This window comes from Lepus europaeus, chromosome 14 (assembly GCF_033115175.1).
Source record: "Lepus europaeus isolate LE1 chromosome 14, mLepTim1.pri, whole genome shotgun sequence".
Lineage (NCBI taxonomy): Eukaryota > Metazoa > Chordata > Mammalia > Lagomorpha > Leporidae > Lepus > Lepus europaeus.
In genome coordinates, this window is record NC_084840.1 from 97,301,580 (window position 1) to 97,328,005 (window position 26,426).

The 26,426-nt window shown below is 55.6% G+C and overlaps 1 protein-coding gene across 4 annotated transcripts in view; it reads left to right on the plus strand.

Moving 5' to 3' along the window:
* The first annotated feature begins 4,827 nt into the window (after positions 1-4,827).
* Positions 4,828-26,426, plus strand: part of CUL2 (cullin 2) — a 91,072-nt gene continuing 69,473 nt past the window's right edge. The window contains exons 1-2 of one of the 4 annotated variants that reach the window (XM_062211201.1): positions 4,897-4,915; positions 5,646-5,704. The gene's annotated coding sequence lies outside the window, so the exon portion shown is untranslated. Of the gene's footprint in view, positions 4,916-4,982; positions 5,004-5,413; positions 5,487-5,645; positions 5,705-26,426 lie in introns of those variants that run through there. The other 3 variants (XM_062211199.1, XM_062211200.1, XM_062211202.1) reach the window with 3 other exon arrangements.

Here is a 26,426-nt window from a genome sequence, read left to right on the forward strand (position 1 = left end):
CTCATTCCCGTGGCACACAGTCTGGGTGAGCTAAGGGTGGGGAGACCTCTGGGGTGTTGTAGCTGGGGATCCTTGGCTTCCCCTGGCTGCTCCTGGCTCCATCCGAGACTAAGAGGTGCACAGGAAGACAGGGGGCGCTCTCGAGTCAGAGCAGCTTTCTCAGACGCTAGGTCTCCCCGCCACTCCCCACTGAACAGTGACTGCCCTCCAAGGGCTCCTGTATACCCATCTGTAGTCACTGTGCCAGGAGCTTCAAAGAGAAACAGAGCTCCTACGCCTAGAGCTCCACCCAGATCTCCTACCTGTGTGGCAGGAACCCAACTACTTGAGCTCTCCCGGGCCACCTCCCAGAGTGACTCAGCAGCCAGAGCAGGACATGGATCCCAGGAACTCCCACAGGATACAGGCATCTGAACCGCCACGCCAGGGTCCACCGGAAGAGAGAGAGAGAATATTAATGAGTCTTAGCTTAAAAAATACACCAAAATATTTAAACTATACATCGTATGCTTTTACAAAAATTTACATGTTGCAAATTTTATATATATATATATATATTTGCAAGGCCGAGAGAGGCAGAAAGGGACAGAGATCTTCCAGTTGCTGGTTCATTCCCCAAATGCCTGCAGCACCTAGGGCTGGGCCAGGCTGAAGCCAGGAGCCCGGAAATCAATCCTGGTCTCCACCTGAGTGGCAGGGACGCAGTCACTCGAGCCATCACTAGCTTTCTTATCACACATCAGCAGGAAGTGGGACTCGGAGCGGAGCGGAGACTTGAACCCGGCACCGGGATACAGGATGTAGGTGTCTCAAGTGGTGTCTAATGGCTGCCCCAATTAAAACAACTCAGTGAGAAGAATGGCCCTGGGCTCACATTTTTGCAAGTCATATCAGTAAATATCTGAAGCATATGAAGAAACTCAGGACTTAGAGGGAGAATTTGTTTTTTGAATAACTATGGGTATTCTTTTTTGATGCTACGGTGAAACACAACAGGTGGTAGTTTCTATGTCAGTCGCAGTCATGCATGTGAAGCCCTATTAATGAACTGTTATTTTGTATTTGTTAGTTTTATTAATTTATGTGTGCCTATAAATGCACATATACAAGGAGTCATCAAAAAGTTCAGGGCAGGGGCCAGTGCTCGGTGTTCTGAGCAAAGCCGCTCCCTGCGGCTCCAGCACCCGTACGGGCACTGGTTGGAGTCCCAGCTGCTCCACTTCCCATCCAGCTCTCTGCTTCTGCTATGGCCTGGGAAAGCAGCAGAAGATGGCCCAAGTGCTTGGGCCCCTGCACCCACGTGGGAGACCCAGAAGAAGCTCCTGGCTCCTGGCTTCAGACTGGCGGAGTTTAGGCTGTTGCAACAGTGAACCAGCAGATGGAAGATCCCCTCCTGCCCCGTAACTCTGTCAAACAAATAAATCAATATTTAAAAACAAATTTATGGGCCGGCGCCGTGGCTTAACAGGCTAATCCTCCGCCTTGCGGCACCGGCACACCGGGTTCTAGTCCCGGTTGGGGCGCCGGATTCTATCCCGGTTGCCCCTCTTCCAGGCCAGCTCTCTGCTGTGGCCCGGGAAGGCAGTGGAGGATGGCCCAAGTGCTTGGGCCCTGCACCCCATGGGAGACCAGGAGAAGCACCTGGCTCCTGGCTTCGGATCAGCGAGATGCGCCGGCCGCAGCGGCCACTGGAGGGTGAACCAACAGCAAAAAGGAAGACCTTTCTCTCTCTCTCTCTCTCTCTCACTATCCACTCTGCCTGTCAAAACAAAGCAAAACAAAAAACCAAATTTATGGAAAATACATACATACAGATCTCAAAAAATTTTGCACCACAAGAAATTTATTTTTTCCACAAATTTTCTGAAGTACCCTCGTATATCCATTCATTGGTCTCTCTCTCTCTCTCTCTCTCTCTCTCTTTTTTTTTAAGATTTATTTCTTTACTTGAAAAACAGGGTTGCAAAGAGAAGGAGAGACAGAGGGAGAAATATCTTTCCACCCACTGGTTCACTCCCCAAATGGCCACAACGGCTGGGCCTGGGGGCCTGGAACTCCATCCAGGTCTCCCATGTGGGTGCAGGGGCCCAAGCACTTGGGCCATCGTCCACTGCTTTCCCAGGTGCATGAGCAGGGAGCCGGATCGGAAGCAGGGACTCGCACAGGACGCTGGTGTTGCTGGCAGCAGCTTACCTGCTGTGCCACAACGCTGGCCCGGTGGTCCATCTGCTAGCCAGCGATGTTTGAATTGGTCACCTCCTGCCTGGTTGCTTGGAAAACACCGGTGCACCGAGTCGTGCAGCCCTTCGACAGGGCTCGTATTTCATCACACAACGTTCAAACGTCGGCACATGTGTTCTTAGCCCGACAGACTCCTCACGGACGCCGTCAAACCCACAGAGGACACGGTTTCCCAACATCGCGAATTCACTCGAGAGCTGGACTTTGTCACCGGCGAGGAACCCGAGAGCTGTCTGTGTGACACCCCAGCCTGGCCGCCGTCACTGGGGGACACAGCCGCACACTCCCACGTCCGGTGACGTTCGTGCGTCTCCAGTGAGAAGGGCCACCCATAAGGAAGCAGCAGTTTCTGCTGGCGGGGGGGGGGGGGGCGGGAGTCCCCTCAGCACACGCGGCCCTGGGCAGGCGGCAGAGGCGCCCACAGCCTCTGTCCTCAGCACAGCTCTAGGAAGGGGGCACTGGAGGGTCCACGCTTACGTTACTACATGGTCAAGGATGCTGCTTTGGAAAAATGGATTATTTATCTGAAAGAGTTAACAGGGAGAGAGAGGAAGACAGAGGAAGGAGGAGACAGGGAGACGGGGGGTGGGCAGAGAGAGAGAGGGACAGACAGAGAAACAGACAGACAGAGACAGAGAGACAGAGAGAGGAAGACAGAGGAAGGAGGAGACAGGGAGACGGGAGGGGGGACAGAGAGAGAAAGGGACAGACAGAGAGACAGACAGAGGAAGGAGGAGACAGGGAGACGGGGGGGGGGACAGACAGACAGAGAGGGACAGACAGACACAGAGAGAGACAGAGAGAGGGACAGACAGACAGACAGAGAGGAAGATAGAGGAAGGAGGAGACAGGGAGACGGGGGGGGCAGAGAGAGAGAGGGACAGACAGAGAGACAGACAGACACAGAGAGAGACAGAGAGACAGACAGACAGAGAGGAAGATAGAGGAAGGAGGAGACAGGGAGACGGGGGGGGGGCGGGACAGACAGAGAGAGACAGAGATAGAGAGACAGAGAGGAAGACAGAGGAAGGAGGAGACAGGGAGATGGGGGGGGCAGAGAGAGAGAGGGACAGACAGACAGAGAGGGACAGAGAGACAGAGAGAGGAAGACAGAGGAAGGAGGAGACAGGGAGACGGGGGGGGGGGACAGAGAGAGAGAGGGACAGACAGAGAGACAGACAGAGGAAGGAGGAGACAGGGAGACCGGGGGGGGGGGGGACAGAGAGACAGACAGACAGAGACAGAGAGAGGAAGACAGAGGAAGGAGGAGACAGGGAGACGGGGGGGGGGACAGAGAGAGAGGGGGACAGACAGAGAGCCAGACAGACACAGAGAGAGACAGAGAGAGGGACAGACAGACAAACAGAGACAGAGAGGAAGATAGAGGAAGGAGGAGACAGGGAGACGGGGGGGGGGGGGGACAGACAGAGAGACAGACAGACACAGAGAGAGACAGAGAGAGGGACAGACAGACAAACAGAGACAGACAGAGAGGAAGATAGAGGAAGGAGGAGACAGGGAGACGGGGCGGGGGGGACAGAGAGACAGACAGACAGAGACAGACAGAGGAAGGAGGAGACAGGGAGACGGGGCGGGGGGGACAGAGAGACAGACAGACAGAGAGACAGACAGAGGAAGGAGGAGACAGGGAGACGGGGCGGGGGGGACAGAGAGACAGACAGACAGAGACAGACAGAGGAAGGAGGAGACAGGGAGACGGGGGGGGGGGGGGGGGGACAGAGAGAGAGAGAGACAGAGAGACAGAGAGACAGAGAGACAGAGAGGAAGAGGAAGGAGGAGACAGGGAGACGGGGCGGGGGGGGGAGACAGAGAGAGAGAGAGAGGGACAGACAGACAGAGACAGACAGACAGACAGGTCTTCCACCTGCTGGTTCACTCCCCAGTGGCCCAGGTCCTTGGGCCCCTGCACCTGCGTGGGAGACCCGGAAGGAGCTCCTGGCCCCTGGCTTCAGCCTGGTCCAGCTCCGGCCGTTGGGGCCATGTGGGGGGTGAACCAGCACATGGGAGACCTCTCTCTGTCACGCTGCTTCCCAAATAAATCTTATTTTTTATTAAAAAAAAAAAAAGAGGGAGGCAGAGTGAGCACGACAGGCTCCGGCGTCCCGCCCACCGCGGCGGCTCCCGGGGCGCCCAGGGCAGGGCCGGGAGCGCCGGGCGCAGGTCCGTCCCGCGCGTGGGGGCCGCCGGCGACTTCTGTCCCCGCGCGGCCCTGCGTGGAGGAGTCGCGGGCGGAGGCGCCCGCGCTGTCGGGGTGCCGGGAGCGGGCCCGGCGGGGCTGGGGCCGGTGACCGCGGGCAGGGGCGGCGTGCAGGCCGCGTGCGAGGAAAACACGCGCGGGCCCGCCCCGCGCGGCTCCCGCGGCCCGCACGCCGCAGCTCGCGCTCCGCGGCCTTCGCGCCCGCGCCGGGCTGGCCCCCCGCGCTTGCCGTACCGCGGGCCGTACCATCGCTCCCGCGAGGGGGGTTCGGGAGCAGCGGAAGGAGGCGGCCGCAGGGCGTGAGTGTGTGTGTGTGCAGGGGGCGAAGCCGGGCGCCCCGCAGGCCGCGCGATCCGCCGCTCCCGCCGCCGGCCCGGCCTTCCCCGCACCGCCCCCGGCCCGCCCGGCAGCGGCGGCGGCCTCGGGCTTCGCTGCGTTTCCCGGCCGCGGCGGCAGGTGAGCGGCGGCGCGCGGGCTCCCGGGCTCCCCACCCCCGCCGTCGGGCGCCGGTGGCGGCGGCCGGGCGCCCAGCGATGGCCGCGCGGTGAGCGGGGGGCGCGCGCTGACAGCCGCCGCCGCCGCCCGCGTCCCCGCCGGGGCTGCGTCCGGCCGGCGAGCGCACCCGGGGGCCGCCGGCGCCGGGACGCCCCTGCCGGTAGCGGGCGGCGGCGGCGGCTGGGGAGGGGGCGGCCTGGCCGTGGCGGGGCCTCCGCGGCGGCCGCGGGAGGCCGGCGGCTGCGGGGGGCGCCTGGGCCGGGGCCTGGGGAGCGGCACCTGCTGCTCGCCCCGGCGGGGGCGCGGGTGAGGGGCGCGGGCGCCCCCGGGTGCGCAGCCTGAAGGCCGCGGGGCGCTCCTGAGGGCGCGGACACGAGCGGTTCTGCCTCGGCTCCGCCGCCCCCTCCAGGGCTCGGGCCCCCCCCCCCCCCGGGGGTGCAGTCGCCGGTCACCCCGGGCTCCGAGGCCCCCCACGTCTCCCTTCTCGATGCTGCTTCTTGCTGGCAACACGTCTGTGCCGTGCGTGCCCATGGTTTGTGGGAAACACCTTTTCTGAGTATTTGGGGTTCACAGGCACCGGGACACCGGGCTGCAGGCTCTGGTCACTCTCATTGTTTTATTGGTGGGAGTAGACTGGACCCCTCTCTCTCTGTATATATATATACACGTTTGTTTTTCTTATCCTTGCCAGTGGGTCGCTAACCAAACGTCTTGGACCTTCTTTGAAGTGACTTTTGCCTTCAGTACCAGGTAACGAACGTCGGGTTAGTGGCTGCTGGGCGACGAGCACGGTGGGGGTCTGCCGCAGGCTGCGGGCGTGAGGTGTGCGGCCTCCTGGCCTAAGGGCAGCCCCAGGAGTGGTGGCAGCCGCCGGGCAGCGCGGAGGCCTGGCTAAGGGGACGTCTGACCCGGCCTGAGAAGGCCCTCGCAGCCGCCCCTCTGTGCTCCGAGGGAGGAGTGGCCCTGGAAACCGCTCCGGGCCGGTGGCCCCCGTGGGAGCCTCAGCAGTGGACACCGATTTGGGTGCCGGCTGCTCCACTTGTGATCCAGCTCCCTGCCGCTGACGCCTGGCAAAGCAGCGGTGAAGGGCCCAAGTGCTTAGCTCCCTGCACCCACGTGGGAGGCCGGGATGGAGTTCCTGACTCCTGGCTGTGGCCTGGCCCAGCCCTGCCTGTTGTGGCCATTGGGGAAGTGAACCAACTAGCCCTTGGAAGATTCTCTCTCCCTCTCTCCCCCTCCCTCCCTCTCTCCCTCCATCTCTGTCTCTCACTCTGCATTTCAAACAAATGAATAAAAATGTCTAGGTCATAGCCAGGGGCCAGGTCATGTGAGTCCTTATCTCACTGTCAGAAGGAGTTTGGCTTTTATTGTTAAAGCTGTTGAAACTTTTTGTTTCTACTTTTAAAGATTTACTGATTTGGGGCTAGCAAAGCTGCCGGCCTACAGTGCTGGTATCCCACACGGTGCCGGTTCAAGTCCTGGCTGCTCCATTCTGATCCAGCTCTCTGCTATGGCCTGGGAAAGCAGTAGAAGATGGCCCAAGTGCTTGGGCCCCTGCACCCACGTGGGAGACCTGGAAGAAGCTCCTGGCTTCAGATTGGCACAGCTCCGGTGTTGTGGCCAATTGGAGAGTGAACCAGTTGATAGAAGCTCTCTCTCTTTCTCTCTGAAGCTCTTTCAAATAAATAAATAAATCTTAAAAAAATTTTACTAACTTATTTGAAAGCAAGAGTTACTGAGAGAGATCTTCCCTCTGCTAATTCACTCCCCAAATGGCCGCATAGCCAGGGCTGGGCCAGGCCAAAGCTGGGAGCGCGGAACCCCACCCAGGTCTCCCACGTGGGTGGCAGGGGCCCAAGCACTTGGACCATCATCCGCTGCCTCCCAGGACACGAACCAGCAGCGCTCATATGGGATGTCGGCCTTGCAAGGGGCTGCTTAACCCGCTGAGCCACAGCGCTGGCCCCAGAACTTTTTAAAAAGCTAGGCTGACGGGAGATTGGAGAAGGGAAGAGAAGCAGTGGGAAGGGCGTGGTCGGGGAGTGTTGAGAGACTAGGAAAAGGTTCCCAGATTGGCTGTAAAGATGCATTGGACTTGCGGTTTGCAGGAGGGTCTGGTGGGGACAGAGGTGGTTTCCAGGTCTTTGGCTTCAACAGAAAGATGGGGATGCTGGGATGGGGAAGAGCCGAGGGAAGCCGCTTGTTAGGTGGGATGGAGTTGGAGCGACTGTGCTGGCGTGGGCCTAGCTGTGCAGGTGGAGGTGAGAAGTGGGCAGTTGGAGTCTAACTCATCCCGCGGAAGTTCAGGCACCAGCTGCAGACCAGGCAGTGTGCATCCAGTAGTGAGAGACAGACCTGTAGCTCCTGGAGAGAGCAGGGTGGGGGCAGAGCCATCAGCATGTGCCTGTGGGAGTGCTTCTCTTTTGAATAAAAGCTGTATTCTTGTAGCCGAAAATGTAAAATGTCCACAAGCGTCTATAGAGTTAAACTCTGCCTCCACTTGTCCCCGTCAGTCAGTTTTCCTTGGAGCTGGTCAGTGTTGGCTGTTTCTTGGATATCCTTCCAAAGATATATTTTGTGCACCTGTAAGCAAGTAGTGCGTGTATTACTGGCCCCTGTGTCACGTGCTTTGACACCCGGTGGCCTTCTGGAATACTAACTAGTATTTAAAACTCATGAGATGGGGTGAGCCTAGCCGAAGGGCTGAGGAAAGGAAAGGACCACGGGATACTGGCAGGACACCTTCTGGGAGCTTGGGAGTGCAGATGGCAGTTATCTGGGGAGCTGTTTCCTTTCGGGGGACTTTTACCAAAGTTTGCACTGCTTCTGCCTGCCGTGTTCCGCCTTACCCGCCGTGTCCCCCTTACCCGCCGAGGCCCCGTATGTCTTGGAATGTGGTGATGAAGAGCAGTGTTCTGTGTCCGGACTGTTCAGTTAAGTTTCTGTAAATTGATGACATCCCTTAAATCCTAACCTAATGAGTGTGCAAGACGGGCTAGTGTTACCTGCTGCGAAAAAGCAGAAATTGGGACTGTCACGCTGGGTCGGACAGCACGTCCCTGAGACTTGGGTGTGTGACTGAAGGCTCCTGTCAGCAGGGTGGCCCGCGTGTCTGCTGGGCTGGGGCCTGAACAGTGCTGTGCCTGTTCCACTGCAGATGGGAGTCGTTTGTGTGGCCGTGGCCGGCTGTGGCCGGCGGTGGACTCGCCTCGGGGCACTGCTTTGTGTGCGGCTTGTCCTTGGGAAGCCCTACTGGTGCTGTTAACCGTGTGGTTCCGCTGGTCCTCAGGAGTTCTGAGACAGCGAGTGGTGTCTCCAGGCTATGAAAGCTTTGCAAGGACTTTGGCGTGTGATGGACCCCTGTCTTTTTTTGGAGTCTCTGTTTTCTCTAAGTTGCTTTAGTATTGAAGAAGTAAAAACACTGATGTTGTGTTTCCTGCTGAGTTTATAATCCTTCTGTATTGGTTGACATTTTAACTTTGATTAGCTATCTTTAGCCAGGTACTTCTTTTTATATACACACATATATATAAGTTTTATTTTTGTCTGTTTATTTGCAAGGGAGAGTTAGAGAGGGGGAGACAGAGCGAACTTCCATCGGCCGATTCAACTCCCCAAACGGCCTCAAAGGCTGTGGCTGGACCTGGCAGAAGACAGGAGCCTGGAGCTCCATGTGGGTCTCCCACTTGGGCCGTCTTCTGCTGCTCTCCCAGGTGCATTAGCAGGGAGCTGGATCAGAAGTGCAGCAGCCAGGACTCGAACCAGCGCTTACATGGGATGCTGACGCTGCACGTGGTGGCTCAACCTGCTGTGCCACAACACTAGTCCTGGTCAGATACTTAGTATGTAAATTGACCCACCTGTTTTTTGAGATTGTTCTCGATTCAAGAAATGCTTAGTTCAGTTTGATTTTGTTATTTCTTTTACTCTGAGAGTAGAGCAAGCAGCTGGTTTCTGAGTCGGAGAAGTAGTCGGATAGGAAATGCCTGATGGTGCTTCCTGAAGCAGTAGACACAGTTACCCCACACTCACACAGACTGCCGTGTAAAATGTGTGCAGTGTTCAGCTCCGTAGGCTGTTCGCGCACTGCTGTATCCAGAGGAGTTTCTCTTACATACTCATAGCATTGTGTGGTGGTACGGGGTCACTGCTGGCAGTCATTGCATGTGGCCTAATTGCGTGTGTCAGGATTTTCACTGCTCAGGTTGACTGTGATGTTTCTTTCTCTTATCAGCTGTGAGCTTCTTGAAGGCAAATCTGCAGCCCCTGGTAGAGGTTTGGCCTGCGCAGTAGCGTTTATCAGGCGTCTCAGTCCCGTGACTTCAGCCTGCCAGTGCAGGTAGCTTTTCAGTGGATGTGGGAAATATTTCTTGGTTATTCACTTGAAGTCAGCTGAAGAAAAGAAAGCACAGGGTACTTACAGTCCTTTTTTTTTTAATTTGACGACATTGTAAGCTTCAGTTTCCAAGGTAGAGAGCTCAGGCTTGCCCCTCAGCGGGCTGCTCCTAGCGTTAGCAGCTCCGTGCGGGGTGACGTGACGCAGGAGGCTCACGCCGGTCCCAGACCGCATTTCTCCAGCTCTCCACCGATGACCTCTGTCTGTGTCCGGATTCAGGCCAGGGTCAGACGTGGCGTCTGTCCTAACAGTTTCTTTTCCTTCTTCAGGACCTCCACGCTTGTGAGGAGCGTGCTCCGTTGTTTCGTAGGAGGTCTCCGGCTGCCGTTTGTCTGGTTTCCTCATTAAACAGAGGCCGTGTGTCTCTGGCAGAAATGATCGTGAGTCCTGCTCACAGCTACCCCCACGGGGTCCCTGGCTCAGTGTGTTCAGAGAGGGGTGTGAACCTCCAGGGCTCAGTGTGTCCCAGGGAGGGGTGTGAACCTCCAGGGGCTCGGTGTGTCCCAGAGAGGGGTGTGAACCTCCAGGGGCTCAGTGTGTCCAGAGAGGGGTGTGAACCTCCAGGGCTCAGTGTGTCCAGAGAGGGGTGTGAACCTCCAGGGCTCAGTGTGTCCCAGGGAGGGGTGTGAACCTCCAGGGCTCAGTGTGTCCAGAGAGGGGTGTGAACCTCCAGGGGCTCAGTGTGTCCCAGAGAGGGGTGTGAACCTCCAGGGCTCAGTGTGTCCCATGGAGGGGTGTGAACCTCCAGGGGCTCAGGGTGTCCCAGAGAGGGGTGTGAACCTCCAGGGCTCAGTGTGTCCAGAGAGGGGTGTGAACCTCCAGGGGCTCAGTGTGTCCAGAGAGGGGTGTGAACCTCCAGGGGCTCAGTGTGTCCAGAGAGGGGTGTGAACCTCCAGGGCTCAGTGTGTCCAGAGAGGGGTGTGAACCTCCAGGGCTCAGTGTGTCCCATGGAGGGGTGTGAACCTCCAGGGGCTCAGGGTGTCCCAGAGAGGGGTGTGAACCTCCAGGGCTCAGTGTGTCCAGAGAGGGGTGTGAACCTCCAGGGGCTCAGTGTGTCCAGAGAGGGGTGTGAACCTCCAGGGGCTCAGTGTGTCCAGAGAGGGGTGTGAACCTCCAGGGCTCAGTGTGTCCAGAGAGGGGTGTGAACCTCCAGGGCTCAGTGTGTCCCATGGAGGGGTGTGAACCTCCAGGGGCTCAGGGTGTCCCAGAGAGGGGTGTGAACCTCCAGGGCTCAGTGTGTCCAGAGAGGGGTGTGAACCTCCAGGGGCTCAGTGTGTCCAGAGGGGGGTGTGAACCTCCAGGGGCTCAGGGTGTCCCAGAGAGGGGTGTGAACCTCCAGTGGCTCAGTGTGTCCAGAGAGGGGTGTGAACCTCCCTGGGTCAGGTGGCACCTGCCCCACCTCGCCACTTGCAGAGTTGGTGTTTTCTCCTTGTGACTGATGGGTACCCGGGGGCGCGTCTGGAAGCAGACAGATACCCTGCCTGCGCAGACATCCACCTGCTGCCTCCAGCGTGCCTGGGTGGGTCCCGCCTGCGGCCGTCGTCACGGCGACGTTCTGCTCCTGGTGATGCTGTTTCTCAGCGCCTGCCACGTCTCTGGGCCAGACTGCGTCTGTCCGGGACAGGGGTCCTTCCCCGTGCCTCTGTGCCTGCTTAGTGACTTGTCCTTGTCAGTGCTGACTGTGCACGTGCCTTGTGATCCAGTGCGACCCTGTCTTGTCGCGCACATTGTTCCAGACTTGGCCTCCAGCTTGGCTCTTGCTCTTGTCTTTGTTCCTTTCCTTTTTTCTTTTTAAACTTTTATTTATTTCTTTCCAAGGCAGAATTATAGAGAGGCAGAGAGAGAGAGGTATAGAGAGCGAGGTCTTCCCTCCGCTGGTTCACGCCCCCGATGGCCTCATCTGCCAGAGCTGCGCTGATCCGAAGCCAGGAGCCAGGAGCTTCTTCCGGGTCTCCCACGTGGGTGCGGGGGCCCAAGGACTTGGGCCATCCTCCACTGCTTTCCCAGGTCACAGCAGAGAGCTGGATCAGAAGTGGAGCGGCCAGGGTTTGAACTGGCACCCATGTGGGATGTCGGCACTGCAGGCTGCGGCTTTACTCACAAAGCCGCAGTGCCGGCCCCGACTCTCCTCTTTTCTTTAGGAGAGCACTTCCTGTTTTCTGACATCCTAAGATGGTCTAGGCTGCACTTGTGTTGTTTCTGCCCTCAACTTGGAAACAGTCACTTGTTCAGGCAGCTTTGTTTTGTTGGAGAATGATTATTGTTATTATTTATTTTTTGGAAGGCAGAGTTAGAGAGAGAGAGAGAGATCTTCCATCCTCTGATTCACTCCCAAATGGCTGTAATAGCCGGGGCTGGGCCAGGCCGAAGCCAGGAGCTTCTTCCAGGTCTCCCATGTGGGTGGCAGGGGCCAGAGCACTTGGACCATCCTCCGCTGCTTTCCCTGGGTTCATTAGCAAGGAGCTGGATCGGAAGTGGAGCAGCCAGGACTGGGACAGGCTCTCATATGGGATTTGGGCATCGCAGATGGTGGCTTAACCCAGTACGCCACAGTGCTGCCCACGAGGCGAATGATTATTTAGAAACCAAGGTATGGGTTCCTCCTGTGCTTGCACTTACTGGGTGTCATTGCTCCCCGGCCCCTCTCAGTGGACAGAGCTGGACGTGTGTGTGTGATTCCTGGGCGCAGAGATAGCCATGCGTGAATCTGAATCTCGTGTGTGTGTGCACGTGCCCATATGCACACGTGTAGTAAAACCATGAGCTCCCACTGGCACCTCTGATTCCAGGCCGGCAGACCAGGGTGGATGCTGACCCTCCCCCTGGACTTGGGTGTGTCACGACTGTTTTTCTGACAGTGGCAGGTAGAGGATTCTTTTTCAGTAGTCGCAATAATCATGGAAGTTATTAATGAGCCATGTGACAAGATCCCCAAGTAGTCCTCATCCTTGGGAATTAAAATTTTTTAAAAAGATTATTTATTTATTTGAAAGTCAGAGTTATAGAGGAGTGACAGAGGCATAGAGAGAGAGAAAGAGAGAGAGAGAGAGAAAATCTTCCATCTGCTGGGTCACTCCCCAAGTAGCCACAAGGCCAGGGCTGGGCCAGGCTGAAGCCAGGAACCTGGAACTCTATCCAGGTCTCCTACATGGGTGGCAAGGATCCAAGCTCTTGAGGTATCACCTGCTGCCTTCCCAGGCACACTAGCAGGGAGCTGGGTCAGAAGTGAAGCAGCCGGATCTCTAACCAGCGTCCGCTTGGGATGCCTGTGTCACAGGAGGAGGCCCCACCCACTGTGCCAACTCGCCTGGCCCCTTAGTTCCTTTTCTTAAAACAGTACTTTCTGGATGTGTGATCTAGACCTTAAGTACTTAGAATGAGAACAGTATATATATATTTTTATTGTGGTAAAAATGTGCATAGCAAAATTTGCCTGTGCATCCATCTTTAATTGTGTAGCTCAGTGGTATCACTGCTGTCTCTCTCTCTCTCTTTTTTTTTTTTTTGACAGGCAGAGTTAGAGAGAGAGACAGAGAGAAAGATCTTCCTTCTGTTGGTTCACCCCCCAAATGGCTGCTACGGCGGGCACTGCGCTGATCTGAAGCCAGGAGCCAGGTGCTTCTCCTGGTCTCCCATGCGGGTGCAGGGCCCAAGCACCTGGGCCACCCTCCACTGCACTCCTGGGTCGCAGCAGAGAGCTGCAATGGAAGAGGAGCAGCCAGGACAGAACTGGTGCCCCGACTGGGACTAGAACCCGGGGTGCTGACACCACAGGTGGAAGAGTAGCCTAGTGAGCCGCGGCGCCGACCATCACTGCTCTCTTGACCACACACACACACACGGATGAATTTCTTGTTCTACATACCTCTTACCAGTAGGGTCATACAGGATTTGTCCGATTGTGTCTGGTTTCTTTGGCTTAGTGTGGTGTCTTCACAGCCCACCCATGTTGGAGCATGTATCAGAGCTTCCTGGGTGCTTGTGTGTCTGTATGTTGCATGCATGTCTGTGTGTGTGGTATGTCCGTGGCACATTGATCTCGTTTGCACACTGGGGTGGTTTTCTCCCTGTAGCTGTTGTGAGCAGTGCTGGATGAACATGGCCACACGGCGTCTGCTCCCTGCCCTCAGGTCCTGTGGGTGAGCACTAGGGGAGCAGTGCTGGGCTGTGTGGCCATGGGGGCCAAGGCCTCGCAGGACCCTTACTCTGCTTTCTGAAGCTGCTGCGCCGTTTTTCTTTTCTGCCAGCAGTGCATCAGGGTCTGCGTTCTGTTTGTTTAAAGTCCAGGTCATGCTGCTGGGGTGACGTGGTCTCCCATGTTGAGAGTCAGGGTCACGTGCTGGGGTGGTGTGGTCTCCCATGTTGAGAGTCCAGGTCATCCTGCTGGGGTGGTGTGGTCTCCCATGTTGAGAGTCAGGGTCATCCTGCTGGGGTGGCGTGGTCTCCCATGTTGAGAGTCAGGGTCACGTGCTGGGGTGACGTGGTCTCCCATGTTGAGAGTCAGGGTCACGTGCTGGGGTGGCGTGGTCTCCCATGTTGAGAGTCCAGGTCATGCTGCTGGGGGTGACGTGGTCTCCCATGTTGAGAGTCAGGGTCACGTGCTGGGGTGGCGTGGTCTCCCATGTTGAGAGTCAAGGTCACGTGCTGGGGTGACGTGGTCTCCCATGTTGAGAGTCAAGGTCATCCTGCTGGGGTGAGGTGGTCTCCCATGTTGAGAGTCAAGGTCATCCTGCTGGGGTGAGGTGGTCTCCCATGTTGAGAGTCAGGGTCACGTGCTGGGGTGGTGTGGTCTCCCATGTTGAGAGTCAGGGTCACGTGCTGGGGTGGTGTGGTCTCCCATGTTGAGAGTCAGGGTCATCCTGCTGGGGTGGTGTGGTCTCCCATGTTGAGAGTCCAGGTCATCCTGCTGGGGTGGCGTGGTCTCCCATGTTGAGAGTCCAGGTCATCCTGCTGGGGTGGCGTGGTCTCCCATGTTGAGAGTCAGGGTCATGCTGCTGGGGTGACGTGGTCTCCCATGTTGAGAGTCAGGGTCACGTGCTGGGGTGACGTGGTCTCCCATGTTGAGAGTCAGGGTCATCCTGCTGGGGTGGCGTGGTCTCCCATGTTGAGAGTCAGGGTCACGTGCTGGGGTGGCGTGGTCTCCCATGTTGAGAGTCAGGGTCACGTGCTGGGGTGGTGTGGTCTCCCATGTTGAGAGTCCAGGTCATCCTGCTGGGGTGGCGTGGTCTCCCATGTTGAGAGTCCAGGTCATCCTGCTGGGGTGGCGTGGTCTCCCATGTTGAGAGTCCAGGTCATCCTGCTGGGGTGGTGTGGTCTCCCATGTTGAGAGTCAGGGTCATGCTGCTGGGGTGAGGTGGTCTCCCATGTTGAGAGTCAGGGTCATGCTGCTGGGGTGACGTGGTCTCCCATGTTGAGAGTCAGGGTCACGTGCTGGGGTGACGTGGTCTCCCATGTTGAGAGTCAGGGTCATCCTGCTGGGGTGGCGTGGTCTCCCATGTTGAGAGTCAGGGTCACGTGCTGGGGTGGTGTGGTCTCCCATGTTGAGAGTCCAGGTCATTCTGCTGGGGTGGTGTGGTCTCCCATGTTGAGAGTCCAGGTCATCCTGCTGGGGTGGCGTGGTCTCCCATGTTGAGAGTCAGGGTCATCCTGCTGGGGTGGTGTGGTCTCCCATGTTGAGAGTCAGGGTCACGTGCTGGGGTGGTGTGGTCTCCCATGTTGAGAGTCAGGGTCATGCTGCTGGGGTGACGTGGTCTCCCATGTTGAGAGTCCAGGTCATCCTGCTGGGGTGGCGTGGTCTCCCATGTTGAGAGTCAGGGTCACGTGCTGGGGTGGTGTGGTCTCCCATGTTGAGAGTCAGGGTCATGCTGCTGGGGTGACGTGGTCTCCCATGTTGAGAGTCCAGGTCATCCTGCTGGGGTGGCGTGGTCTCCCATGTTGAGAGTCAGGGTCACGTGCTGGGGTGGTGTGGTCTCCCATGTTGAGAGTCAGGGTCACGTGCTGGAGTGACGTGGTCTCCCATGTTGAGAGTCCGGGTCATGCTGTTGGGGTGGTGTGGTCTCCCATGTTGAGAGTCAGGGTCACGTGCTGGGGTGGTGTGGTCTCCCATGTTGAGAGTCCAGGTCATCCTGCTGGGGTGGTGTGGTCTCCCATGTTGAGAGTCCAGGTCATCCTGCTGGGGTGGCGTGGTCTCCCATGTTGAGAGTCAGGGTCACGTGCTGGGGTGAGGTGGTCTCCCATGTTGAGAGTCAGGGTCATGCTGCTGGGGTGAGGTGGTCTCCCATGTTGAGAGTCAGGGTCACGTGCTGGGGTGGCGTGGTCTCCCATGTTGAGAGTCAGGGTCATGTTGCTGGGGTGGCGTGGTCTCCCATGTTGAGAGTCCAGGTCATGCTGCTGGGGTGACATGGTCTCCCATGTTGAGAGTCAGGGTCACGTGCTGGGGTGGTGTGGTCTCCCATGTTGAGAGTCCAGGTCATCCTGCTGGGGTGACGTGGTCTCCCATGTTGAGAGTCAGGGTCACGTGCTGGGGTGGCGTGGTCTCCCATGTTGAGAGTCAGGGTCACGTGCTGGGGTGGTGTGGTCTCCCATGTTGAGAGTCCAGGTCATCCTGCTGGGGTGGTGTGGTCTCCCATGTTGAGAGTCAGGGTCACGTGCTGGGGTGGCGTGGTCTCCCATGTTGAGAGTCAGGGTCATGCTGCTGGGGTGGTGTGGTCTCCCATGTTGAGAGTCAGGGTCACGTGCTGGGGTGGCGTGGTCTCCCATGTTGAGAGTCAGGGTCATGCTGCTGGGGTGGTGTGGTCTCCCATGTTGAGAGTCAAGGTCATCCTGCTGGGGTGAGGTGGTCTCCCATGTTGAGAGTCAAGGTCATGCTGCTGGGGTGAGGTGGTCTCCCATGTTGAGAGTCCAGGTCATCCTGCTGGGGTGGCGTGGTCTCCCATGTTGAGAGTCCAGGTCATCCTGCTGGGGTGACGTGGTCTCCCATGTTGAGAGTCCAGGTCATGCTGCTGGGGTGACGTGGTCTCCCATGTTGAGAGTCCAGATCATCCTGCTGGGGTGGCGTGGTCTCCCATGTTGAGAGTCAGGGTCACGTGCTGGGGTGGTGTGGTCTCCCATTGTGGTTTTGGTTTGCCTTTCACTGATGACTTGAGATGTTGAGCTTCTTCTTCTGGGCTTCTTGGCCACTTCTGTACTTGGTTGGAGAAGGGTATGTTTAACCTCTGAGCAATTTCAAATTAGGGTGGATTTCTCTTTTGTTGCTGAGTTAAAGGGGTTCTGAACTCTGGATATATTTTTTTAAATATTTGTTTTATTTATTTGAAAGGCAGAGTTATAGAGAAAGAGAGAGGTCTTCCATCTGTTGTCACTTTACAAATGGCCACAATGACTGGGGCTGGGCCAGGCTGAACCCAGGAGCCAGCAGCTTCATCTGGGCCTCCCACATGGGTGCAGGGGCTCAAGAACGTGGGCCATCTTCCACTGCCTTCCCAGGCACAGTAGCAGGGAACTGGATCGGAAGTTGAGCAGCTGGGACACAAACTGGTGCCCATACTGATGCTGGCACTGCAGGCGGTGGCTTACCCCAGTATGACGCAGTGCCACCCCTGAACTCTGGGTGTTAATCCCTTATCAGAGAGAGGAGGAGTCTGACAGATGGGAAATGGAGTTAAAGGGACAGACGTTTGATGCAGTCGTTATGTGACTTCTTGGGATACCCACATCTCATATCGGAGTGCCTGGTTCAAGTCCCCACTTTGCCACTTCGGAGTCAACTGCTTAGTGGGGACAGACCTGGGAAGCAGCACACAAAGCAGCTCCTATTCTGGGGTCCCTGCCACCCCTGTGGGAGACCTGGGTGGAGTAATGGGCTCTTTGGCTGTTGGAGACGTTTGGGGAGTGGGTTAGTGGACAGAGGATCTCAGTCTCTCTTTGCCTTTCAACTAAAATGAAAATAGAATTATTATTATTTTTTTAAATTTTTGACAGGCAGAGTGGACAGTGAGAGAGACAGAGAGAAAGGTCTTCCTTTGCCGTTGGTTCACCCTCCAATGGCCACCGTGGCTGGTGCGCTGCGGCCGGCGCACCGCGCTGATCCGAAGCCAGGAGCCAGGTGCTTCTCCTGGTCTCCCACGGGGTGCAGGGCCCAAGCACTTGGGCCATCTTCCACTGCACTCCCAGGCCACAGCAGAGAGCTGGCCTGGAAGAGGGGCAACCAGGACAGAATCCAGTGCCCCAACCGGGGCTAGAACCCGGTGTGTCGGCGCTGCTAGGTGGAGGATTAGCCTGTTGAGCCACGGCGCTGGCTCAAAAAATAGAATTTTTTAAAAGAAAACAAATTTGAAAAAGTAAGATTTTTTTTTTTAAAAGATGTATTTATTTATTTGAAAGTCAGAGTTACACAGAGAGAGAAGGAGGCAGAGAGAGAGAGAGAGAGAGAGAGAGAGAGAGAGAGGTCTTCCATCTGCTGGTTTACTCCCCAAATGGCCACAACAGTAGGAGCTGAGCCAATCGGAAGCCAGGAGCTTCTTCCAGGTCTCCCATGCAGGTGCAAGGGCCCAAGCACTTGAGCCATCTCCTGCTTTCCCAGGCCATAGCTGAGAGCTGGATCAGAAGTGGAGCAGCCGGAACTCAAACCAGTGCCCATATGGGTTGCTGGCACTGCAGGCGGCAGCTTTACCTGCTATGCAACAGCACCGGCTCAGGTTTTTTTTTAGGTTTATTTTATTTATTTGAAAGCGAGAGTTACACACACACACACACACAGAGAGAGAGAGAGAGGGAGAGAGAGAGAGAGAGAGATCTTCCATCTGCATATTGACTCCTCAAATGCCCACAACAGCCAGGGCTGGGCCAGGCCACAGTCAGGAGCCTGGAGCTCCATACACATAAATTTTTTTTAAAAGCTTACAATGATGTTTTCTTTCTTTCTTTTTTAAATTCTTCCCTCTCTCCTTCCCTGCCTCCCTTTATTTATTTATTTATTTCAAAATCAGAGTTAGTTACACAGAGAGAGAAGGAGAGGCAGAGAGAGAGAGAGAGAGAGGCAGAGAGAAGTCTTCCATCCACTGGTTCACTCCCTAATCGGCCGCAACGGCCAGAGCTGAGCGGATCCGAAGCCAGGAACCGGGAACCTCCTCCGGGTCTCTCACATGCAGGAGCCCAAGCACTTGGGCCATCTTCTACCGCTTTCCCAGGCCATAGCAGAGAGCTGGATCGGAAGTGGAGCGGCCAGGACTAGAACTGGCGCCCACATGGGAGACCGGCACTGCAGGTGGCGGCCCCACACACAGTTTTTTGTATCGTGCATTTTCCATGGACTTTTTGTAGTGCCCTCCTATGGTTTGCACCTGTTTCCTCTTGGGGATTGGCTTTGCTCTGCCGTGGTGTCCTCTGGTGAAGTCTAACCTATTTTTTCTCTCGTTTGTGCTTTTGATGTCATATCCGAGAATTATTGCTAAAGTCGAAGTTGTGAACTTTTCCCATTTTCTTAGAGCTTTATATTTTTCTAGAACATATTTTATTTATTTGAAAGGCAAAGAGAGAGAGAGAATCTTCCATCCGCTGGTTCCCCAAAATGGCCACCACAGCCGGGGCTGGGCCAGGCCACAGCCGGGAGCTCATCTGTGTCCCCCTTGTGCATGGCGGGGGTCCAAGCACTTGGGTCATCTTCGGCTGCTTTCCCAGCGCTTTAGCAGGGATGTGGATCTCAAGTGGAGCGGCCCACACTCAGGCCCATGCTCCTGTGTGGCTTAACCCGCTGTGTCACATGTAGCTCCAAGTTTTACACCTTTAAAAAAAAATTATTTATGTGAAAGGCAGAGTGATAGGGAGGGAGAATCAGAGAGAGATCTGTCTGAGGATTCACTTCCAAATGCCTGCAATACCTGAGGAGCCAAGAATTCCAGTGAGGTCTCCCGTGTGGGTGGCGGGAGCCGTCTTCCTCTGCCCTCCAGGTGCATCACAGGAAGGCGGATTGGAAACTCGGAGTGGCTGGGACTCCGAAAGGGGTGTGGGTCCGCCGAGCTGCAGCTTAGCCCGCCGAGCCACAGCGTGGCGCCGCAGAGTGATCCACTGTGTGTTAACGTGTGTGCAGCGTAAGGTCAGATAGTGTAGTACACTTTGTGTGGATTCCCGTAGGTCGCTTTACATTGCCGTTTGCGAACAGATATTGCCAGCTTCGGCCAGCTTGTAGAGAGCCACAGGTCAGACATAGGGGCTACTTGAGGAGGATGGAGGACGTCGTGCCGTCTCCCAAGAAGTCGGTTGCCTTGCTTCCTGCCTCAGACAGAAATGTTCCATGAGCTGCCTGTCAGCAGGTCTTGTTTTAGTACAACATGAGAATCGGGGCCTCAGATTTCAGCAGCAGTCCAGGCTGGTCTTCAGCAGCGTCGGAAGTGTGGATGGGAAGTAAAGTTGTGTGGAGGCCAGGTAGCGCTGTCAGCCTGGCATCGTCGAGCAGGCCTGCCCTGTCTGGGGGTGCTGTCTTTTACAGTTTCTGTGTTGTCCAGATGGACACACACCGCAGCAGCTTGCCCAGGGTTGCCGTGGCATTGACAGCCCATTTGGAGTACTAGTTTCTTTTCTTTTCTTTTTTTTTTTTTTTGACAGGCAGAGTGGATAGTGAGAGAGAGAGACAGAGAGAAAGGTCTTCCTTTGCCGTTGGTTCACCCTCCAATGGCCGCTGCAGCCGGCTTATCGCGCTGATCCGAAGCCAGGAGCCAGGTGCTTCTCCTGGTCTCCCATGCGGGTGCAGGGCCCAAGCACTTGGGCCATCCTCCACTGCCTTCCCGGGCCACAGCAGAGAGCTGGCCTGGAAGAGGGGCAACCGGGATAGAATCCGGCACCCCGGCCGGGACTAGAACCCTGTGTGCCGGCGCCGCAAGGCAGAGGATTAGCCTGTTAAGCCACGGCGCCGGCCAAGTTTCTTTTCTTAAAAGTTAGTTTATCAAGTGCCAGCGCTGTGGTGAAGCAGATAAAGCTGATGTGTTCAGCGCCGGCATCCCATATGGGTGCCAGTTTGAGTCCCAGTTACTCTACTTCTGATCCAGCTCTCTGCTATGGCCTGGGAAAGCAGTGGAAGATGGCCCAAATCCTTGGGCCCCTGCAGCTGCATGGGAAGCCAGGAAGCTCCTGGCTTTGGATCGGCACAGCTCTGGCTGTTGCAGTCATCTGGGTAGTGAACCCAGTGGATGGAAGACCCATCTCTCTCTGTCTCTCTCTCTCTCTCCCTCTCTCTCTCTGCCTCTCCTTCTCTCTATGTAACTCTTTCAAATAAATAAATAAATAAATCTTTTAAAAATGAGTTTATTTTGAAAGGCAGTGAGAGAGACCAGTGGAGAGAGTTCTTCCATTCACCCCCCACGTGTCTGCAGCAGCTGGGGCCGGGCCAGGTGAAGGCAGGAAACCACACTCCATACCCAGGTGTCGAGTCATCCTCTGTTGACTCCTAGGGCGCACACAGCAGGAAGCTGGGTTGGAAGCGGAGGCACAGGCGCTCTGGATGTGGGATGTGGGGTTTCAGGCGGAGTCTTCACCGCTCAGCCAAGTGCCTGCCCTGGGTGTTAGCTCCTTGGCCCACAATCTTCATGGTTGAGAGTAGTTATGTTTTTTCCTTATGTTTTGGGTGTGACTTGGGATTCCCAGAGGCTGCTCTGTGCACCTGCTTCCTCTGGACCAGCTCGGTTCTGGGTGCTAATAAACACGCAGTAGAGGGCGGTGGTCTGAGCTTTGTGGCGGTCCGCACTCCTGGTGGGCTGCAGAAGTCAGTCTGTTTATCTTTAAGATGGGCGAGTAAGAGTAGCCATCTTTGGGTTATTAGGAGAAGTGAATGAGATGATGTGTTTCACAGAGTTTCTGAAAAAAACCTGGTTGACGGGTGCTGCTGCTCTGCATCCCAGGAATGTCAGGTTTGTTTTTATAGCTTGCTGTGTGGATTGCTTTTATCCTTTACCTTACGGGACTCTTCAGTGGAGGAAGGGGTTGTTGGTGGCTCTGTCTCTTAAAGCTGTCTCTGGGACGGCACAGGAGTCAGCATAGTTGCTGGCAGGATGATCGACGTGTCCCTACCATATTCCTCCCTGTGCGGGGACTTGGGCAGGAGTTCCTGTTTTATATGGACCGAGATCACTTCATCTGGAGCAAAGAGCCAGTTGGCGAGGGCTGGGCGCTGTGTCCCAGTCGGTGGAGAGGGACACAAGGAACAGGGCAGCGTGTGACCGCCCTCCCAGGTCCCAGAGACACCCCAGCCCACACCACGGCGGCAGGGAAACCTTGGCAGATGAGGCCAAGGTTACTCCTAAGCTTAGCATTGTAGCCTGTGCTTGTGAGAAAGATTTAAATCCAGGGTTTTAAAATAACCCTGTGGTGTTCGTTACCTTTAGTAAGAGTGAGGTTGCAGACGTTACAAGTCGTCATGGGGAGAGGCTGCTTGTAGTGACTGTTAGTGTCGCACAGGTTAGCCTGGAGGAAGTGTGCTACTGCGCTTTGGGTCCTTTGTGAGCAGGTGATGGCTGCAGCTCTGTCTCGCATGCTTGCCAGGTGGGCAAGCCGTCTAACTCACCTGAAAGCCAGGATACATGCCTATGAATAGATGGCTTTGTTTTTTTAGGACCTAGATTATTTCTTTAAAAAGCGAGAGAGTGGGGTAGACCCATCACCTGCAGCACCAGCATCCCATATCAGAGTGCTGGCTGGATTCCCAGCTGCTCTGCTCTCTCCCAGCTCCCTGGCATTGCTCCTGGTGGCCTGAGAGCTTGGGTCCCTGCCACCCAGTGGAAGACCAGGGTGGAGCTCCTGGCTCCTGGCTTCAACCTGGCCTAGCCCATGCTATTGCAGCCATTTGGGGAATGAACCAGCAGATGGAAGATCTCTCTCTTTCTGTCTCTGTGTCTTCCTCCCTCCCTCTCTGTCCATCTTCCTTTCAAATAAATAAATATTTTTAAAAAGCAGAAAAAGTGAGAAAGCAAGTAGAAACTTGTGAAAGTGTTATGTCTTTACACACCCATGGGGGAGTACAAAGTTCACTGAGAAGAGAAGGATCTTTTATTCTGGCAAACTGAATTTTTTTGGAAGAAAAATCTTTTTTTTATTTCTTTTTTTAATGATTTTTTAAAATTATTTTATTTGAAATGCCAAGTTAGAGAGAGAGAGAGAGAGAGAGGCCTTGTATCTCTTGTATCTGCTGGTTCACTCCTCAGATGGCCGCAATGGCCAGAGCTGTGCTGATCCAAAACCAGGAGCCAGGAGCTTCTTCCAGGTCTCCCATGTGGGTGCAGGGGCCCAAGGACCTGGGCCATCTTCTACTGCTTTCCCAGGCCATAGCAGAGAGCTGGATCAGAAGTGGAGAAGCCAGGACTAGAACTGGTGCCCATATGGGATGCCGGCACTGCAGGCGGTGGTCTTACCTGCTGTGCCTCAGTGCTGCCCCCCCAAAGTTTTTTATTTCTGCCCCTAAAATACTACTCACTGTGGGATAAATACATTCCCTATTCCCACTGTCACTCCTGCCTTTGAGACTTAAAGGTTTTCCACCTTCATAGTTTGAGGGTTCGTCAACAAATTCATGGAAAATGTGTATTATGAAAGAGCTATTTATGGATTTCAATTTTTTTTTGTATCAAAGTGAATGTAACATTTTAATTCCATTTTCTACGAACTCTTGAAATCCCTACATGCAGTAAGCACACAGTCGCGTGAGTCTGCTCTCAGTGTGCATAGTGCCGTTGTGGACCAAGCGTGGTGTTCCGGGCCACCAGCACTTTGCTCAGCTTGTGGCTGGTGTCGTGGTGCCACGGGCTGAGCCACCTGCGGTGCTGGTGTTCCGTGTCACCACACAGGTGTGAGTCCTGGCTGCTCTGCTTCTGGTGCAGCTCCCTGCTGTGAAGAAGTGGGCCAAAGTATCTGGGCGCCTGCCCCCACGTGGGAGACCCAGGGCAGAGCCGAGTGGTTGCAGTGGAGACGGGACGGCACTCAGAGCCTACATAGGGGTCATCTCTTGCTTTACACACAGGTGTTCTGGCCCCTGATGTTATCTTTTGGATCTTCCCCATCCTTTTTTCTTTGTAAAGACTTATTTATTTATTTATTTATTTGAAAGGCAGGGTTAGAGAGAGGGGAGACGGAGAGAGAGACAGAAGTCTTCCATTCTGCTGGTTCACTCCCCAGATGACTGTGATAGTGGCAGCTGGGCCATGCCAAAGCCAGGAGCCTGGAACTCCATCCTTGTCTCCCACGTGGGTGCAGGGGCCCAGGCGCTTGGGCCATCTTCAGCTGCTTCCCAAGGCGCATTAGCAGGGAGCTGGATCGGAAGTGGTGCATCCGGGACTTGAACCAGCGCTCACACGGGATGCTGGCATCGCAGGCAGTGGTGCTTTGTGTTCCTGTGGCTGTCTGGGCAGGTTGCCTTGAAGACCACAGCTGCTGGGGCCGGCCCCGGCCTAGCGGTTAGTGTGCCTGCATATCCCATTGAGTGCCTGGGTTCAGTGTCCAGCTCCGGCCCTGATTCTCGCCTCCTGCCGTTGCAGACTCTGGGAGGTAACAGGGCCGGCTCCAGCAGTTGAGTCCCTGCCTCCTGTGTGGGGGACCTGGATTCAGTTCCCAGCATCATCCTGGCCAGGTGCTGTCGAGAACATTTAGGCTGGATGGAAGCATGCTCCTCCCTCCCTCCCTCCCCCCTCCTCCTCTCCCCCTCTCTCCCCCCTCCCCCTCCCTCCCCCTCCCCCCCCCCCTTTTTGAATGAATAAACTGATTGATTAAGAGATCCCCGCTGCTGTCCTGAGTGAGTGTTGAGAATCCTGCGCTGGCGCCCCTGCTGGGACCCAGGTTCCCTTGGTTCGCTGTGTCCCCTTGCTCTGCCCAGGGACCCCTGCTGGAGAGTTCTGTGGGGAAGGAAGCACTGAAAACCACTGCCGAGGACAGGCTCTGGGGCAGTGGTCGCGTGCCCTCAGGGTCTGGGAGAGCTGCTCTCTGTCCCCTGCTGTCTCCGCTTTGGCCGGTGGGACATGTGAAGGACGCTCCAGTTCACAGTCTGCGGACGTCGGTTCTTCTCCCAGAAGACACTGTCGGCATCTTTTGTGTGTGCCCACTGTTCCACAGCGTCCACATGGCTGCCTTGTTGCTGGCTTTTTTTTTTTTTTGACAGGCAGAGTGGACAGTGAGAGAGAGAGAGAGACAGAGAGAAAGGTCTTCCTTTTTGCCGTTGGTTCACCCTCCAGTGGCCGCTGTGGCCGGCGCATCTCGCTGATCCGAAGCTTGGAGCCAGGTGCTTCTCCTGGTCTCCCATGCGGGTGCAGGGCCCAAGGACTTGGGCCATCCTCCACTGCCTTCCCAGGCCATAGCAGAGAGCTGGCCTGGAAGAGGGGCAACCGGGATAGAATCCGGTGCCCCAACTGGGACTAGAACCTGGTGTGCCGGCGCCGCAAGGCAGAGGATTAGCCTGTTAAGCCACGGTGCCGGCCGTTGCTGGCTTTTAAAAGCCAATGTGCGGGTAGTCAGTAGGCCTTTTAATAGTGTTCTCCACTTCTGGGATTTTATTTTTTCCTTTGAAAATTATCCCCTTTCATTCTCATTTTTCATTTGATTTATTTTAAAATTTGGAATTAATTTTCATTTCAGTTGAAAGAGTGAGAGCGAGAGAGTGCCCCCGCCCGCTGTTTCGGTCTCTAAATGCCTACGGCGGCCGGGGCTGGGCCAGGCTGAAGCCAGAAGCTGGGATCTCAGTCTGGGTCTCCAGCGGTGTGACAGGGACCCAGCGCCTGCTGCCCCCAAAGGGTGTGCACTCACAAGAAGCTGGATGCAGAGCAGGAGAAATCTGATTCGGGATGTGGGCAGCCTCAGTAGCGATTTTTTTTAAAATTTTTATTATGATTTTTTTTTTTTTTTTGACAGAGTGGACAGTGAGAGAGACAGAGAGAAAGGTCTTCCTTTTTCCATTGGTTCACCCTCCAATGGCTGCTGCGGCTGGCGCACCGCGCTGATCCAAAGCCAGGAGCCAGGTGCTTCTCCTGGTCTCCCATGGGGTGCAGAGCCCAAGCACTTGGACCATCCTCCACTGCCTTCCTGGGCCACAGCAGAGAGCTGGCCTGGAAGAGGGGCAACCAGGACAGAATCCGGCGCCCCAATCGGGACTAGAACCTGATGTGCCGGCACCGCAGGCCTAGGATTAGCCTAGTGAGCCACCGGCGCCTGTGAAGATTTATGTGTTTGAGAGGCAGAGAGAGAGGTCTTCCATCTGCTGGTTCACTCCCCAAATGGCTGCAATGGCTGGAGCTGGGCTGATCCAAAGCCAGGAGCTTCTTCCGGGTCTCCCACGTGGGTGCAGGGGCCCAGGCACTTGGCCATCTTCTGCTGCTTTCCCAGGCCGTAGCAGATCGGAAATAGAGCATCCGGATCTGGAACTGGCACCTATATGGGACACCAGCGCTGTGGGTAGAGGTTTAGCCTACACCACAGCCCCGGCCCCCATTTTTTCCTCCTTTAAGCTTTCTGGTTTCTTTGATGTGTGTTCTCCCCGCATTAATGACTCTACAGTAAGGTTGATGGCAGGATTTTGTACTCTGTTCCCTCCTTCTCTCCTAGTCTGCCTGTGTCTCTCTCCCCCACACTGTGTGCTCAGGTGTGTACTGAAATCTGATCATCCGGTAGCCTATGCTGCAGAGTGGGTTTTGCTGACGTGCAGGGTGAGCAGGTCCTGTCTATACAACATGGCTAGCATGGGAGGCGTGCAGCAAATGGTAGCTGAAGCTGCTACTGCAACTTGGTTTTCCAGTCAGTAAATAAGCGTACCAGTTGTAACTCAGATTGTGTCCTCAAGACCTTTAAAAGATAGCCTGATTGAAGTCAGGGTGAGAAGTACTTAACTAAGCATTTTTAAAAGCCCGTTTAGTTAAAAGTTTCTAATAACTGAGCATTTTATTTCTGAGAGCTCCTCACACGTGTGTCAGTTCAAGCGTATTAGAATGTATCAGGTACATGCAGGCAGTGAAGTGCTGTGAGACAAGACGTTCTTTGTGTGTTAATAGGGAACGTGGCACAGGTCTTTAGCCTGGGTGCCTGGGGTGGCTGTCTGACGCTACTGTGCATTCC